The sequence below is a fragment of the Leptidea sinapis genome, chromosome 35, assembly GCF_905404315.1.
Source record: "Leptidea sinapis chromosome 35, ilLepSina1.1, whole genome shotgun sequence".
NCBI classification, from domain to species: domain Eukaryota; kingdom Metazoa; phylum Arthropoda; class Insecta; order Lepidoptera; family Pieridae; genus Leptidea; species Leptidea sinapis.
Window position 1 is genome coordinate 8,476,287 of NC_066299.1, and position 16,608 is coordinate 8,492,894.

Consider the following 16,608-nt stretch of genomic DNA (forward strand, 5'->3'; position numbering starts at 1 on the left):
TTACGGTCCTGCACTGACCGTCGATCTATGTGCCCTGGCGACTGCTACTTTAGTTTCACAATCATTTGAGTTATGTCGGTAACGTTAGTTCTCCTACGCATCTCCTCATTTTTGATTCAATCTCACAGAGAAACTTCAAGCATAGCCCTCTCCATTGCCCTCTGTGCGAACATGAGCTTTCTCATCAGGCCCATAGGTGCGACCAAGTCTGCGTACCGTAAGTCATGGCAACACACTCGGTCATAATTCGAGTTTAGTTGGCTCGATTAAAAACTAAAATAGCGCGATTCAAAACACAATCTACCAGAGATTTATATTGATACAGACATAGAGATTTATATAAATAGTAAAATGTTTAAACGTCGGTGGTGAAAAGGTAGAATCATCGAATGTTATCATCACGGTGCCAAATTCAAGTTCGGTTTTCACATTCATATGTACGTTTATTAGACGCTTATTTGGTCGACAACGCTCTTGTGATTCATCTTGTGTTACAAAAAAAAGATTATATATTATATGCACGTTTAACTTCTTCCATAAAAAAATTTGTAAAAAAGTAAACCTGTTTGCTTACTCTATTAACTGTTAAAAACTATACATAAATAGATTGTTACTTCTTAGTGTCATCGTGATACATAGAGCTCCATAGTACTCGCGATATAATTGTTTTTCCGCTATTAATAGAAACAAAAGAGCTAATTACGCCGTGTTCTTTTACACCGTAGCGTAATACCTGTAGATTGATTCGTAACATTAACGTTATATTCTTTATTTTTTGCCTTTGCCGTTGTATAGTTTTAATATTATTCTTCGAGTCGAGTTGGACTTTAAGAATGCTTTATTCAAATCCTATTTTTGCACTTGAGTGCCATTATCCTTGTTACGATAAATAAATATTTCAGTTGTTGATAGATATGTATAGAAAATAGAACCAAAGTTAAACATTTTAACAATTGTTTTGACTTTGTGTAAAACCGTTATTTTCAATTTTATTTACTTTTAATAATCACGCATAATGAATATTTTTCCAGCAAACAAATTTTAATACCATAAAGTAGGTGCTAGTTATTACATTGTGTTATACACACCTACCGCTTCGGTGTGACTAAAGCAATTCTATCAACATGCAAAAAATGCAACGGAAAATCTGTTATTCTTTACGTAGATTAAAATAGTGGGGTTATTTGTATGTGATTTCAGAGAAGCTAGTTAAAGGATGGCCCCACGAAAAACCCAGCTGAAACATCTGCATACTCATTGTGTATGCAAATCCGGCATTCTATTATAATGTTATCATATCCGATTTTTATGTGTCATGAAATCCGGCAACTTGCACGCAAACCTTACATTACTTACAAGTAGTTTCGTAGGGTTTTTACTAAACTAAACGGAGATTTTATATACTTATTTGGCTTAAAAATATCTTCCAATATTTTATCGAAAACATATTTATAGTTGTATTCGTAAGCACGCGCATTCGTTTAGAAAAATATAAAGTCATATATTTGAAATTCTCAAATTCAAATTAAAATTCAAAAACACTTTATTCATGTAGGTCACAAAAATGACACTTATGAATGTCAAAAAAAAAAATATAAATATTGTTTCTTATTGAATTTACCGCTACTTAGTAAAGGGTTGAGCTAATGAGAAGAAGTAGCAAGAAACTCATTGCCACTCTTTTAAGTCAAGATTTACATTTTAGTTGTTTTACAAATCATTTCAATTACAATATATGCAAAGTGACGCAACAAAAATACTCAAAAGTCAAAAACTGAAAGGGTTACATGAGTAAGTCAAAAAAAGAAAAATAAGTAAATTAATACACAACACAAGAGTTATTGAGTATAGTAGATGCATCAATCCACACATACCGTAAATAAATAGAGGCATTATGTGAGCATTTCATAAAATAAAATATATAATAACTTTAACTTTAAAGGAAATAATAATAATAAAAAAACACATCAAGCAGACCTCCCGGTAACAAGATCATTCAGTCCCCACGAGTAGCACCCGTTCACGAGCATGACGCATGGACCAGCCATCGCCTCCCTCGACCATATTTTAGGGACGGGAATGACCCGCCCCATGTCGCCGCCACAAGCAGAGGCATTTAAGCGAGCATGACGATACCTGCCACGAGAAATCTACCGAATATCAAAACAATTCAAGTTCATCTACATATTATGCAATACTTACTAAATGCCTCTACTTACAATTTTGTTTCAAATTACATAACTCATGATAATGATTATTAAAATTGATTAAAAAACAGAAACAATATTAATATTTAAATTATATAACTATAATGACATTTATCAAACTAAGACAGACATGTAACAGCCCAGCAGCTCAGTCCCAAGGGTTCTTTAGATCCAGATATTCAGATATTTTATAGTACCCTTTTGTATACAACTTTTTCTTTAGCACTGATTTATATTCATTTAAAGGTAAGTTCTGAATGTCAATAGGGACCTTATTATAAAAACGTGTACACAGACCTGTGAATGAAGTTGTGACTTTTTGGAGTCGACTTACATGAACAGCAACCCTATCCCTATTTCTAGTATTGACATTATGAGTGTCTCTAATTTTTTTAAACGAATTTATATTTTTTTTTTACATAAACAAGGTTTTCATATATGTATTGCGATGTCAAAGTCAAAACTTTTATTACCTTAAATTTTTCCCTTAGTGACACTCTTGGTCCTAATTTATAGATGGCACGAATAGCTCGCTTCTGCAGTGTGTAAATGGTATTAACATCGGCAGCATGTCCCCAAAGTAAATTACCGTATGTCATCAGACTATGAAAATAGCTGAAGTAGACCAACCTCGCGGTATTTTCCGTAATTTGCCGAATTTTTTTAACTGCGTTGATGCGTTGTGTTTTAACTCCATTGATTGATTATAGAATTTAAAATTTTAGTCTTATTGTTAGTTTTAAAAGCATTTTTTTTATAATATTACATATTATTTACTTGGTAATAACATAAAACAAACAAAAGCGAAGGTAGCTCATTTCATAGTTTGATTGTACTAGAAGGAAATATCTTGATACCACACTGCAGAAGAACCCATCCAAATTTGTAAAAACTTTTGGAAGACTTTTCATATAAAATCAACATTACAATATTTAGCATGCGAGGTGTAAAAAGCGATGACAATAACATATGACGATCAGTAGCGGTACCTTACCATAAGCGGTAACCATTTGATTTAATTATTAGATTTATTTGACTCGCTTTGTGTGGATCTGTTCTCATTTAATTTAATTAAGAGTACTGTGTGAAGGTTTTATGAACCGATTATTAAGAAAGCTGACATGACTTAAAGCCAAAATACTAAGTCATAAAAAAAAGAAGTAGAAATAATTAATTTTGAAGATTTTTAATTTAATTGGATTCACATACGATATCGTAATCATGTTAGAGACCATGGAAGACTTAAGCCATATGCTCGATGGCCTCAATACAGCTTCCCAAAGAGTAGGTCTCAAATGGAACATGGACAAGACAAATATCATATCAAATGTTCATGTCGCACCCACTCCCATATCAATAGGGAACTGTACTCTCGAAATTGTTGACGAGTACGTCTACTTCGGACAAACTATAAAATTATGCAGGTCCAATTTCACGAAAGAGGTCATTCGTTGAATCCAACTCGGTTGGGCACCGTTCGGGAAGCTATGGAAAATCTTCTCGTCCCAAATACCACAGTGTCTGTAAACGAAGGTTTTCAACCAGTGTGTGTTGATAGTGATGACTTACGCAGACGTGGTCGCTAACTATGGGCCTGATGTGAAAGCTCATGGTCGCTCAGGGGGCAATGGAGAGGGCTATGCTCGGAGTTTCCCTGCGAGATCGAATCAAAAATGAGGAGATCCGTAGGAGAACCATAGTCACCGACATAGCCCTATTGCAAAACTGAAGTGGCAGTGGGCAGGGCACATAGTTCGACGGACAGATGGGCATTGGGGTAGTAAAGTCCTCGAATGGCGACCACGTACTGGAATACGCAGTGTTGGTAGGCCCCCCACAAAATAGACCGACGATCTGGTAAAGATCGCCGGAATACGTTGGATGAGGACAGCGCAGTACCGATTGTCGTGGGAATCCTTGGGGAAGGCCATTGTCCAGCAGTGGACGTCTTACAGCTGATGATGATGATGAGAATGAGATTTATTATTTACAAAAATTTGACCACAAAAGCTTTATTATTTAAAAAAAAAATAAACAAATTCTCAGCATATACTAAAAAATTCACCATATCATAATCTGCACTGGAATACTCAGCTATAAGTATTGCTAATAGAAATTGTGTGAGTAATGTTATAAGAATCCTCTTAAAAAGTTCTGATGCCTATTTTTCCGCTTCTTCATCGGACCAGTTCGATCGTATACCTCTCACCAAATTTCTAGGTTCATCCCACATTGCTGCGAATAGCTGTGTAGTAACAAAAATACTTAGAGGGGCAAGTGCGGAATCAACTTTTAATCTAAAAATTTGGCGAGGATATTTTGTTGTAAACCCTTTAAATTATATTTGTAATCGCATAACGGTCTTGTGACTTAACTGGTGAAATATTTATAATTAACGTGTTCCGGTTACCATTTGTGGTCTCGTCATCAGTTCCACTTCACTAAATTATATCTTTTGTATGCAAATGCTTGAGTTGTTGTTTAAAATACCAACTTATTTCTATTAAATTTGAATTCTCCTAATTTCTCATAGATTTCATTACCAGCTTAATGTTTTTATTATGAGATCGAACTCTTAAAATATAAAAAAATAAAACTAACTTAAGAAACTGAGTTTTGATGAAGCAAAAACATAAAAAAATGTTTACGTAATATACATTAATAGCCTCTTCTTCTTTAGGTAAGTGTTCTTATTAAATATACAAATACAAAACGAATTAAATATTATAATATAGAATCATAGTAATAAACCCGGAGCAAGTTGAAAGTCAGACGTAATGAATTAAATTTAACAAACGTAATTTATAAGGTCATATCTGAACAGCGCAGTTTATATAGAACCTGTTCGTTACGTTTTAACTTTGGTGACTAACCAGACCTTACGTCAAGTCAGACCTTAGAGATTCTGAGAACAATATTAGGAACAGGTATATCTCACAGGAAATGCCATCAGAATTTTTCTGCTAAGTTACGATTCTATTAATAGCTTTCATAATTTTGGCTATGCAAATATTGTGAGGTCATATCGCATGTGTAAAAAGTCTAGTAAACTGATAATAAAAATAATTTGTATAATACAAGTTGTATGTTTAAAAAAAGCATTTATTTTTTAAAATGGATTCGTTATACTGATGCTATTTGATTTATAATTACTTTCGTCTTACGCTTATTTCTTGTGATAACATTCAGATAACGTCTTCACAGCTATAATATTATGTTTAATTTTTATATTTGTATTTCTCAGCTGTTCGTATTAAATTAGCAAAATTTTTATTGTTAATATTTAGAATAATTAATTAATGATTAGTGTAAGATTAATTGTGTATCTAATGTTACTTACCTACTTGAATAAATAAATAATAATACTTTCGGAAATAATTTCGGAAAATATGTCGCTATTAGAGAGTAGAAAATCTTTTTTTTATTGCCTTTAGCATTAGCATTAGCATTAACTCTTTATTTTTGTAGTGCAATTTAAAAAGAAATATATTGAATCTTTTATATTCTATGGTGTTTTGTTTCTCATTAAATTTTTTTCATTTTACTGATCGACGTTGACGAAAAATGTATTAGATTTTATGCCTGTAAAGAATTTTTAAGAATAATGGCATCAACATTTAAGATGAAAAATTTGAGAAAGAAATTAATTAGTAAAAATTGCTTTTATTTCTGTGAAATTCTCATATTATTTGAAAAGCGACGAGATTTCCAGAGCGAATTCATTGTAAAAGAATAGCTGTCGCAATTTTCAACCGACGCTCTCCGCATGTTTGTTGTTGAGTTATGACGTCATTGTTAACGCTCTTAGTGAGCGCGCCAAAATGGCAGCCATTTACAAATACTATGAGTTACTTTTTCGACGAGTTATATGTTTTATAATAAATAGCGATGTAAGCTATAGATTAAAAAATATGTAAAACCCGCTTAAGACGATTTCACAGGGACCCAACCAACGACACGTTTTAAGTGAGAAAGCGTATTATGACGGATAGGGAAGTAAAATATACTACATATTATGCTCTAATATCGTATATCTAGGTATTGAATTATACATCTATAAATTAAATTAAATATAGTGTAAATTGCGTTATTTAAAGTAATCACTTTAGTATTTTGGTTTGACAGAAAGATTTTGATGAATTAACAATTACAATATTTTCAAAATTTTATAAAGCTGCAAGGCGTCTTAAAATCACTAACAGCTAATAATGACTGGGCGATTGACAACATCGGAGTTGACTCCTCTTCGACTTTATCATTCTCACTTAGGGCTCTTTTTGTGTGTTTTTCACATTCTATAAGACGTTATTGATGTTCAATTGATTGAAGTTCGACATGGTCGTCAATGGAAGAATACCCAGGAAAACCCTGCAGTCCATCTCTAGTCCGTACGAGCGATAGTTAATAGGGCAAATAATAGAACGATGCATAATCCTTATTTTTGAGGTCCGTACCCAATAGGAATACTATTACTATCTATGTCTTCAACTCAATAATTGACAGTTAAAAACGTTTGAACGTGTGCCTATTGTCCCTATAACCTCACATTTTAGATTATTTATCATTTTGACTTGTTCACGATATATTATTAATTTTTGCTTAAACGTTTCAAACATAATATATTCTATTTATACGTGTAGATAGAGCCTCTTGCTGTTAAACAACGCATGGCAACAAACTAGCTTTATTACATTAGTGTGCATTACGTCTTAAGCTAGCTATAAGTCAGTGACTTAGTTTTAGTGTGCGTGCGTTGCTGAAAATAGAGGCTTACAATTCGCCGCTATTTTTAACGACGTGTTGACAGCTGTCACAGTCTATGTAGACGAATAAAGTATCTACGAAACATATAATAAAAAACACAAAATCCGAAATGAACGCCATATAATCTAAAAAAAAATATAGTAAAGTATGGCATTCCGAAAAAATTATGCAATGTTACAATTATTACATATTAGAATATATTATGTAGTGTATTGTCATTATGATCACGTGGATTGTATAGAAAATTATAGTGAAGTCCATTAAAATATACAAGTTTTAGACAATTGCGATGAAATTGCGACGAAGAGACAAAGGCTGATTTGAATATTAAAACGCAAGAGGACAATTATTCTAATCTAGTTCCTGAGGAATTGGAATCATGATAATATGAGAACTTATTGTGCTGATACCGGAAAAACAGGAAAGTGAGCAGTTTTTTATGTGAGATTCTATTCAAATGCGGTGCAACGTTCGATCCCACGCGTCTGGCTGTCCTTGGTAATGCACTCTATATTCTGCGATTCTATAATCTTCTAGCAACTATGTTAAAGGTTACAGCGCAGTTTTGGAATATAGTTTTATCATTAAAAGGTTTTAATATAGTATTTATATTCACCAGAACTAACTACTTAACGCCTCTATCGTCAGGCTTTGTACATCATACAACGACATTAATTCAAAATGTACAGAAGTGGACATAATTGACGATAATTCATAAAATAAAAATTAAAGAAATTCTTGCACATGAAGTTGAAATCTCATGTACCTTCTCCATGTTGTATGTACCTATCCTCTTCGTTATAAAAGTATTCAAGAATGTATTATGTTTTTTTTTTTTACTCTTGTTAATTAAATTAATACCAAAATTTTATACCTAGAACTTTTAAAATAGGAACTGTTTTTGTTTTTGACTTCATTAGTGTTGCTTACAATGAACTGTTTCCATCGAATGATGTGTTCATCTTTAGTTACTAAATTCTATCATTAGTAGTTACTTGTATTAGAGTTGCACCTAGGATAAGTTTATAAATATGTCATATATTATGTAATACAGTATTGTATGGTATAGGGGTTCCTGTTTCTGCAATAAATCCACTTAGTTGGGTCCATTATGCGTGCAGTGTTGGCTAGTCCCTCCAACCAGCCCAGCTCCTTCCATATGATCATAACACTCCTGGTATGTTAGTAGACTACCTATTAACTTAGTAAATACTAAGTTTACTATACAAATTTTTTGCCCGTTAGTTGGCCACTCCTGTAAATTCCAGGATTACGTGAGTTAGTAGGTATTTAAATTATAATAAGTATTATATTCTTGAATATTGATTGATGGATCCATATTGGTAAACCTATAATAACAAATTATTAAAATAAATGAATTATTGCTGGCCATAAAACCGAGCTTGAGGCTAACTTGTATTATCAACGTTTACTTAGAGTATATTGATGCCAAAGCTCATAACACTATGATTATTGAATTAAAGTTTAAGTAGAGTGTTCCCCTTAACTTAACTTAAGATTAATAAGCAATTGGAGGACAGATGAAACCCAACAAAGGTAGCAGACCGTACCTACTGAGGTGAAAATTAGAACACTGAAATGAAAATCGATTGACCATCAAAAGAGAAATAGGGCAATAAAATTGGTAAAAATGGTCATATAATAGTAGCCAAGATGTAGAAAAAGCGGAGAGGAAGACAAAAATATGAGAAGCTTTGCCCAAAACTTGAAGACCCGCCGCAAAGGATCACGGAAAATTGAGGGAGTTAGGGGAGGTATACGTCCAACATAGCCTGACCTGTGTGCTGACACAAAATAATTCATAGTTTCATTCATATTTAAGGACTCATATTTATATAAGGAATTCAGTATTATTGATAAGAAATTATAAAAAGGTTATAAAAACTATTTTCTTTTATTCTGCAATCAACTCTAGAAACGTTGGGTTAAGGGTCCATAGCTTAGTGTAACGGGTTATCTATACTTCATGTTCGTGAAAAGACGCTTCTAATCATAAGTGTGGTTACTGGTCGAGAACTCTTTTTTTTTATTAGTAATAAAAATATTTCAGTTATACATTTTTAAATTACATCACCTGTTGACAAAATGTTCATAAAATACCTTAATTTATTTGCAGTATATGTACATTGATGACTGTTTTGCACTTCTAAGTCTTTTTGGGTTTTTGTTTTATTACTTATGTACCTTTTTTTTTAGTACATTTAGTACATTACTTATGTACATTTATTAAGGATAAATAAGTCGGAACTTTTGAGCATTTTTGTTAGATTTTCAATGTTTGTATGAGTATTTTGTAAATTGCTGAAGCTGTAATATTGAATTAAAATTGGGACGAAGAGTTTCTTTTCTAGTTTCAATTACAAGTTTACTAATTTTTTTAAATGGTAAATAGTATATCAATGAGAGTTTTTGACCTTATTGAATATATCATTTGTAATATATATATATAATATATTGTTCCAAAAATAGAATTATTTTTTTTGCTAGAAGTATAAGCCTACAAATATGACCTGTATGTGACCAATGATATTACAGTATTATAAGAGGTATTAACATTATGGTTATGACAGTTTCTAGCAAATTCACTTATGTACCTATGAACATACATTACATTATCAAGAATATTTTGAGAAGCAACAGTCAAGATGTTAATTTCTTTTAATTTTGCACTCAATGATTCTGTAGGACCTAGGTTATAAATAGCGCGAATAGCCCTCTTATGCAGCACAAATATTGTATTAATATCGGTTGCGCTGCCCCATAGGTACTATAATATTATTTAAAAAAATATTCATAACATGATAGTTATATTATTTTACAAACAAAACAGCTGTAAGACCATGCTTCGTAGCAGATGCTCCAAGGATATTGAAATACTTTTAAACAATGGAAGTTTCAAACGAATGGAATTCAAATTCCGAATGCAAAGTAAGGGGTATTTTATAATATCAAATACGACTGTACAGAACATTCGGACGGAAATATATTATTTTTATTTATTATTTTATGAAAATAGAAGAATACGAGTAGGACTTTCAACTGATGGTATTTGATACGCCCGGCCCATTACAGTGCAGTGGCGCGCAGGATTCATGAAAAACACAAATATTCTGAGCGGCACTACAATTGCGCTCATCAGCTTGAGACAAAAAATGTTAAATCTCATTTGCCCAGTAATTTCACTAGCTACGGTGCCCTTCAGACCGAAACACAATAATGCTTACACATTACTGCTTCGCTAAATTGATAGTACCTCCTCCATTCTATGTTGGAATTGTTCATATGATGCAGTGGGGGGGCGGTATACACTTACAATAATAAATTGCTCTAGTTCTATACAAGCTATCTCAATTACTTGTTCTATAGAGAGATTAACAATATCTCTTCTATTTTTACATTTTAATCTATTATTAATAATAATTAGGGAACCTCCATGTATTGCCCTACTTCTACAAAACGAACTGACTACTTTATGTTTTCTAAAACTAAACTGGAGCTGATGACTCTTACGCCAATGTTCTGTAATACATAATAAATCTATATTACAGCAGCTCAAAAACAGTTCAATTTCTAATTCCTTACTTGAGATACCTTGTATATTAATTGAGATACCTTGTATATTCACGGCAGAAATAGGTGCCGTTGTGGTACCCATAATCTAGCCGGCATCCAGTGCAAAGGAGCCAAATATGAAAGCAGAAAGGTAAAAAACGACCAAGTGAATTGATCTAGCACACGAAGGGGTCCGTCCCAAGATATAACACAGAAAAACTTTTGTAAAAATAAAATTTGTTATTTTTTATTATTTAAAAATGCTTTAACACACAATCTATCAAAACTTCAAGTGTGTAACTATTTCAGTTTATAACATACAGCGTACTGACAGACGGAAGGACTATAAACTAAAAGATATAAACCGGGTGACATAAATAAAACATATAACACGAGTTTCTTCAATTAAAACACTAAATGAGGCATAATTCATTTTTATTTCTCTTATATTTATAAATGCACATTATCTTATATTAGCTCACAGTATCTTCAGCAAGTAAATTACATTAATTGTTAACAGTAATTTAGCAATTGAGTAGTAACTGGTAGTACATCAACACAGCCGAGAAAAAAGGCTAATTCAATAGAATGCGACAGCTAATGACTGTAGCTCACCTGGCCTGTATTTCCTGTTTCCAACTTACGTAAAATTACTTACCAACACAGATTCCATCAGTTTTGCTGGACTGTGACATACATACCTATCTGTACTTACATACGTATTTCAAATCAAATCAAAAATATTTTATGTCTCAGGTAAATCACATTACACTTGAACTATGTCGTTTTGAAGTGATAACTTCTTATGGGAGGGTAAACCGCTTCGTTACCTAACGCGATACTTCCGTCAGAAAAAAATCAATTGGAATAAATTTTTAACAGTTATAATTTAATGACTTTAAAATGGTTTTATTTTTTTCATCATTTGCTTATAATATTATTAGTTTTGTAATAAATAATAATTTTCTGAAATTTTGTGACGATTGCCAACGTTGTTCATTTTTTTTGGTTTTTTCGTCCGTTATTAAGACAGGCTAAGGGTTCAAGCCCATACAGCCATATAGTTAGAATTCAATAATTGATTGTCAAAGATGTCTTTGTAAATTTTTAGATGATATACAAAGTGAAAATTTCATTGCTTATTAGAGCTACCAAAAGCCTATTGTTACTTTATAGGATATATAATTATACTAATAATGTACATAGACAAAATTCTAATGTACATATTCAAGAATTTTAACTAAGAATAAAACATATTTTATAATCAATAACAGATTTTATTAATAAACAACCTTTCCTTAGATTATCATATCAATATACATAAAACTTAAGTAATAACCTAAGCTTTTCTCAAGTTAAACAATTTTAATATTAATTCGTTAAACTTAGGATAGTTAAAGTTGGAAAGGATAGGTTGGCCAACATTAGGCAAACGAAGAGTCGTAAGACCAACCAAACGGTAGAGTGATAACATAATAGTGATTGCAGAAAAAGACTGGATGTAAAAAAGCAAAAATAGAATACTGTAGAAAAAACTGGAGGACGCCTTTACTCTAACGAGTTTCTTTCTAGAGAGAACTAATCTAACTAACACCAAACAATTAGAATTTTATCTTACCTACTGATACTCCTAATAATTCGTTTTGTGTAAAGAGTTATGGAATAAATGACGCTTATAATTATTATCACTCGTCAATGTTTTTTATACAGGCATTCATTCGGATGCCAGATTTCCTTAGAGAAGAATGAGCAAGAAATTTTAAGGTTGCTCTTTTCAAAACAGATTAATTACATTTATCAATCTCAGACATACATGAAACAGCCCAGCAGCTCAGTCCCAAGGTTTGTTAAAATACAGATATTCAAATATTTAATAGTACCACTTTTGTATATAGCTTTTTGTTCAGAATTGATTTATATTCGTTTAAAGGTAAGTTCTATATGTAAACAGGGATCTTATTGTAAACCTCTGAATACCTCTGAATGAATTTGTGACTTTATGAAGTCGACTTACATGACCAGCAAGCTTATTCCTATTTCTAGTATTGACATTATGGTTGTCACATAAACAAGGTTTCATATATTATGTATTGCGATGTCAAATTCAAAACATTGTTTTCCTGACTATCGAGTAACATAATATATCTAAATATGATCCATATCTAAATTTTGCGTCTGCGTGAAAATATATTTTAAATCAATCCTCCGTAGCCAATAGCGATTGATTACGATATGTTGAGATCTGAGCGTTCTGTACCTCGCGCCCGCTGCACCTCAGCTGATCGACTGAATTTTTGCATTGCGAATATATAGGTATAAGGACTTTATTGTTTTAAAAGGTCGATGGCTCAACCCATTACAAAATGGTGGTGGATGATAAATGGTAATTGTGTATTATGTATATATTGGTGAAATGTATACTTATAAATAAATTTTGATAATTAAAAGTGTCACATTTGGGATTCACAAGTGTGACTTTTGACCTAAGTGAATGAATACTTTTTGATCGAATGACAAGAATAAGAAATTAAATCAAAAAATGCCATAATATTTGAAATCTATACACTTAAAGCATACGAGAAAGAAGTAGATCTGTAGCACAGGAAGATAGAAAAGGTAAGCGAATCAATTTCAATTATAAATTCAATTATATCTAACATAAGAATTACTTTCAGAATGACGACAGTTACAAAGTAACACTATGAGCTGCTCTCAAGAATTCTATATTACATAAACATCCTCTCTTTGCTAATGATTACGGCGCGGGCGGCTTCATAAACAAAATCTCACGGTTATATGATAAGGAATTGTTATAATTAGGTCTGAAATATGGCCGAGTGCGAGATGGATTTGTTTTCATTTAGGAATATTAAATTGTATATCTTTATTTAGGTTTCCGCAAGCAAAGCGATTACTAATTAAGACAGTAATCACGACCATCATGTTCACAAAGCATCCTTACACAAACAATGAATTGAAGTTCTAAAGGTTTATACATCCCATATACGATAATTTATATGTATACAGTTTATTATTTATTTATTTATTATTATTATGATATACTATTGATCTTACACTAAGCATTTATAACTATTCAAATTATAAACTATTAAATATTATAAATAACTAATAATAATTATTCATAACTTATTAACTATTATTCGAATTGTAACATCTATTAAAGTGTACACAGCATTCACAAAACAAAACAACAACACGTTAGTAAAAACAAAAAATATTGAAATTAAATTAAATTAACAAAAAAAAACAGTAAGCGTTATGACATCAATTTTTTTATTTCACTTATAAACTTGGATCCTTTATTATATCGGAAGATATCGATAGTGCAGTTTGTTATAAGATCGTTTCATTCTGTTGAGCGGCGAAATTAAACCGAGGTTCGTTCTACTGTGTGATAGATAGAAAGAGTTATGTATGGGTTTTCTAGGAATGATTTGCGGGACATATAGATTAATATTTATAACCTAGGTCATAAAGAATTAACTTATTATGCCTTATTACTGTCGGCTAAGCCGCGTAAGTAAATATTTTCTGGGGCTTTGTATATGCTTTTACAACAAGATCCCAGAAAATATCCTATAAAAATGTATTACGAAATTCAAAAAAATTGTGAAAAAACGTTTGTGTGGTAAAGAAGATAACTATGACATAAATGAGTTTCTTAATGATACCACAGATGGGGAATGGAGCGATCGCCCCCAGGCTATTAAATAATAAATTTTATTGTACGATATTACATTGTAACGATATTCTTATGAAATACAGAGAAGCCCGCTGATTTTCTTGCGCTCGTTCTTCTCAGGTCTAAGGCATATTTTTTCAAATAAGTATCGTGCATACATACGGTACATATCCTATTATGAATAAAAATATTTCAGTTTGAATTATTTTTCATGAAATATTTGACATTTTCAAAGCTTTAATTTTGAACACGATTCATATTATATTGGATGCGGTACCTTTCTAACTAATTTTTTTTGCATATTACAGGCATTGTAAAATACTTTATTTGATATAAAAGAGTTACTTATTAAGTTTATTGTATGTTCTCCTCACGAGCTCTACTCGTTCGAAACATAATATTGTAGATTCAGTAATTGAAAGTAAATAGTTATTTATATATATGTCGCTTCATTGTGTGTCTTCTACTGCATTTATCACGGGGAGTGTTCTGAAGAGCTGCTTAACCTGATTCCTGCCGCCGAATTCCACCTTCGCACGACACGCCACAAGTAATATGATATCATCCCCACCATCTGGATGTGTGGCGGTCCTCCACAGTGCAGTTTTCAAGGAGCTCTCTTCCACGTACTACAAAGCTGTGGAATGAATTTCCTTATGCGGTGTTTCCGGGACGATACGACATGGGTACCTTCAAAAAAAGCGCGTACACCTTCCTTAAAGGCCGGCAACGCTCTTGTGATTCCTCAGTTGTTGCAAGAGAATGTGGGCGACGGTGATCACTTAACACCAGGTGACCCTTACGCTCATTTGTCCTCCTAATCCGAAAAAAAAATATCATCATCATCAGCCGGAAGACGTCCACTGCTGGACAAAGGCCTCCCGCTAAGATTGGTCCTGCGCTGCCCTCATCGAACATATTCCGACGATCTTGACCAAAGCGTAGGTCCATCTTATGGGGGCGCCTACCAACACTGCGACTTCCGGTACGTGGTCGTCATTCGAGGACTTTTCTGCCCCACCCAACAGCCATCTGTCCGAACTATGTGCCCTGCCCGCTGCTACTTCAGTTTCGCAATCATTTTGGCTACGTCGGTGACTTTCATTCTCCTACAGATTTCCTCATTTCAAAACTCCAAGCATTGCTCACTCCATTGCCCTCTGAGCGACCATGAGGTTTTTCATCAGGGCCATAGTTAGCTACCACGTCTGCGTACCGTAAGACATTTTTGTCTCATAAAAAGCCTCCAACTGTAACAGGCACATATTCAACCTCACACTAAGTACTTTTTTCACCATTTCGTAAAAACCTATGAAAAAATGCATACTATCATTTTTATCCTTATTGTGCTTTGTTGCTAGAAATTATTTCAAAGTAATATTTATAATTCCGATTGAAATAATTAGTTTTAATTGCATTTCATCAATTGAGTAAGAAATACTTGTTCCTTTGTGGATGACATATAAATAGCCCCCTTTGACCCTTAAGCTTTACCCCAACACTGTCTCATAATAATCAATAAAGCTGTCAAATGTACGTAATAGCATTTATAAATATGAACGTTAACTCAACCCACCGTGTCGTGTGCATTAGGAATCTTCGATAATTGTTTGCTTAATGACAAATTGTCAATGCTTTGTAATGGTGATGTAAAACAAAATATCCGTTAATTTTACAGACCAATAAACGTTTACGAGCGTTTAGCGACACTATTGCTTTATCAGTTTATTGAGTTAGGAAATGTATGACGTAAATTCTGCGTTTTAGAGTCTGGTTTGTTGTTATTACATCATGTACATACTTCATACATCCCATACATGGATGGATATGGAAGGTTTGTACCAAGCAATCGCTTACGCTTATTGTTAAGACTACATTGAATACTTCAGCATGTTGTATCTACTCTTCCTCGGCTTTCAAGACTTGAATTTTCTTTGTTATGCAGGTAACACACAATTTACTAATTCCTTTGAGTTACATTTTCAATTGCTATTAGCTTAGCAGGTTCCCTGCAAACTTATTAAAGTACCAGCGATGGTTAACTGAGTATGTTGCAGATAATTTCTACTCGGGGAGCAAACTTGTTATGATCCTGGCACTATTATATAAGTGAAGGAATATATAGGAACAGTAGAAAAAGGGTAGGAATCTAAAACATAGAAGAACAATATTATTATTTTTTCTAAAAGAACAACTTAATGTTATGTTGTAAATAGATTAAAGCTTCTAAATTAATTCTATTTGTTATTGCTTTTGAAGCGGCATTTCTTATAGAATTGACCAGAACAATTTTTAATCTTTGAAATAAATGGTTGTGATAACATTCGTTAAACATGCAGGTAATATGCAAGGCTCTATAGA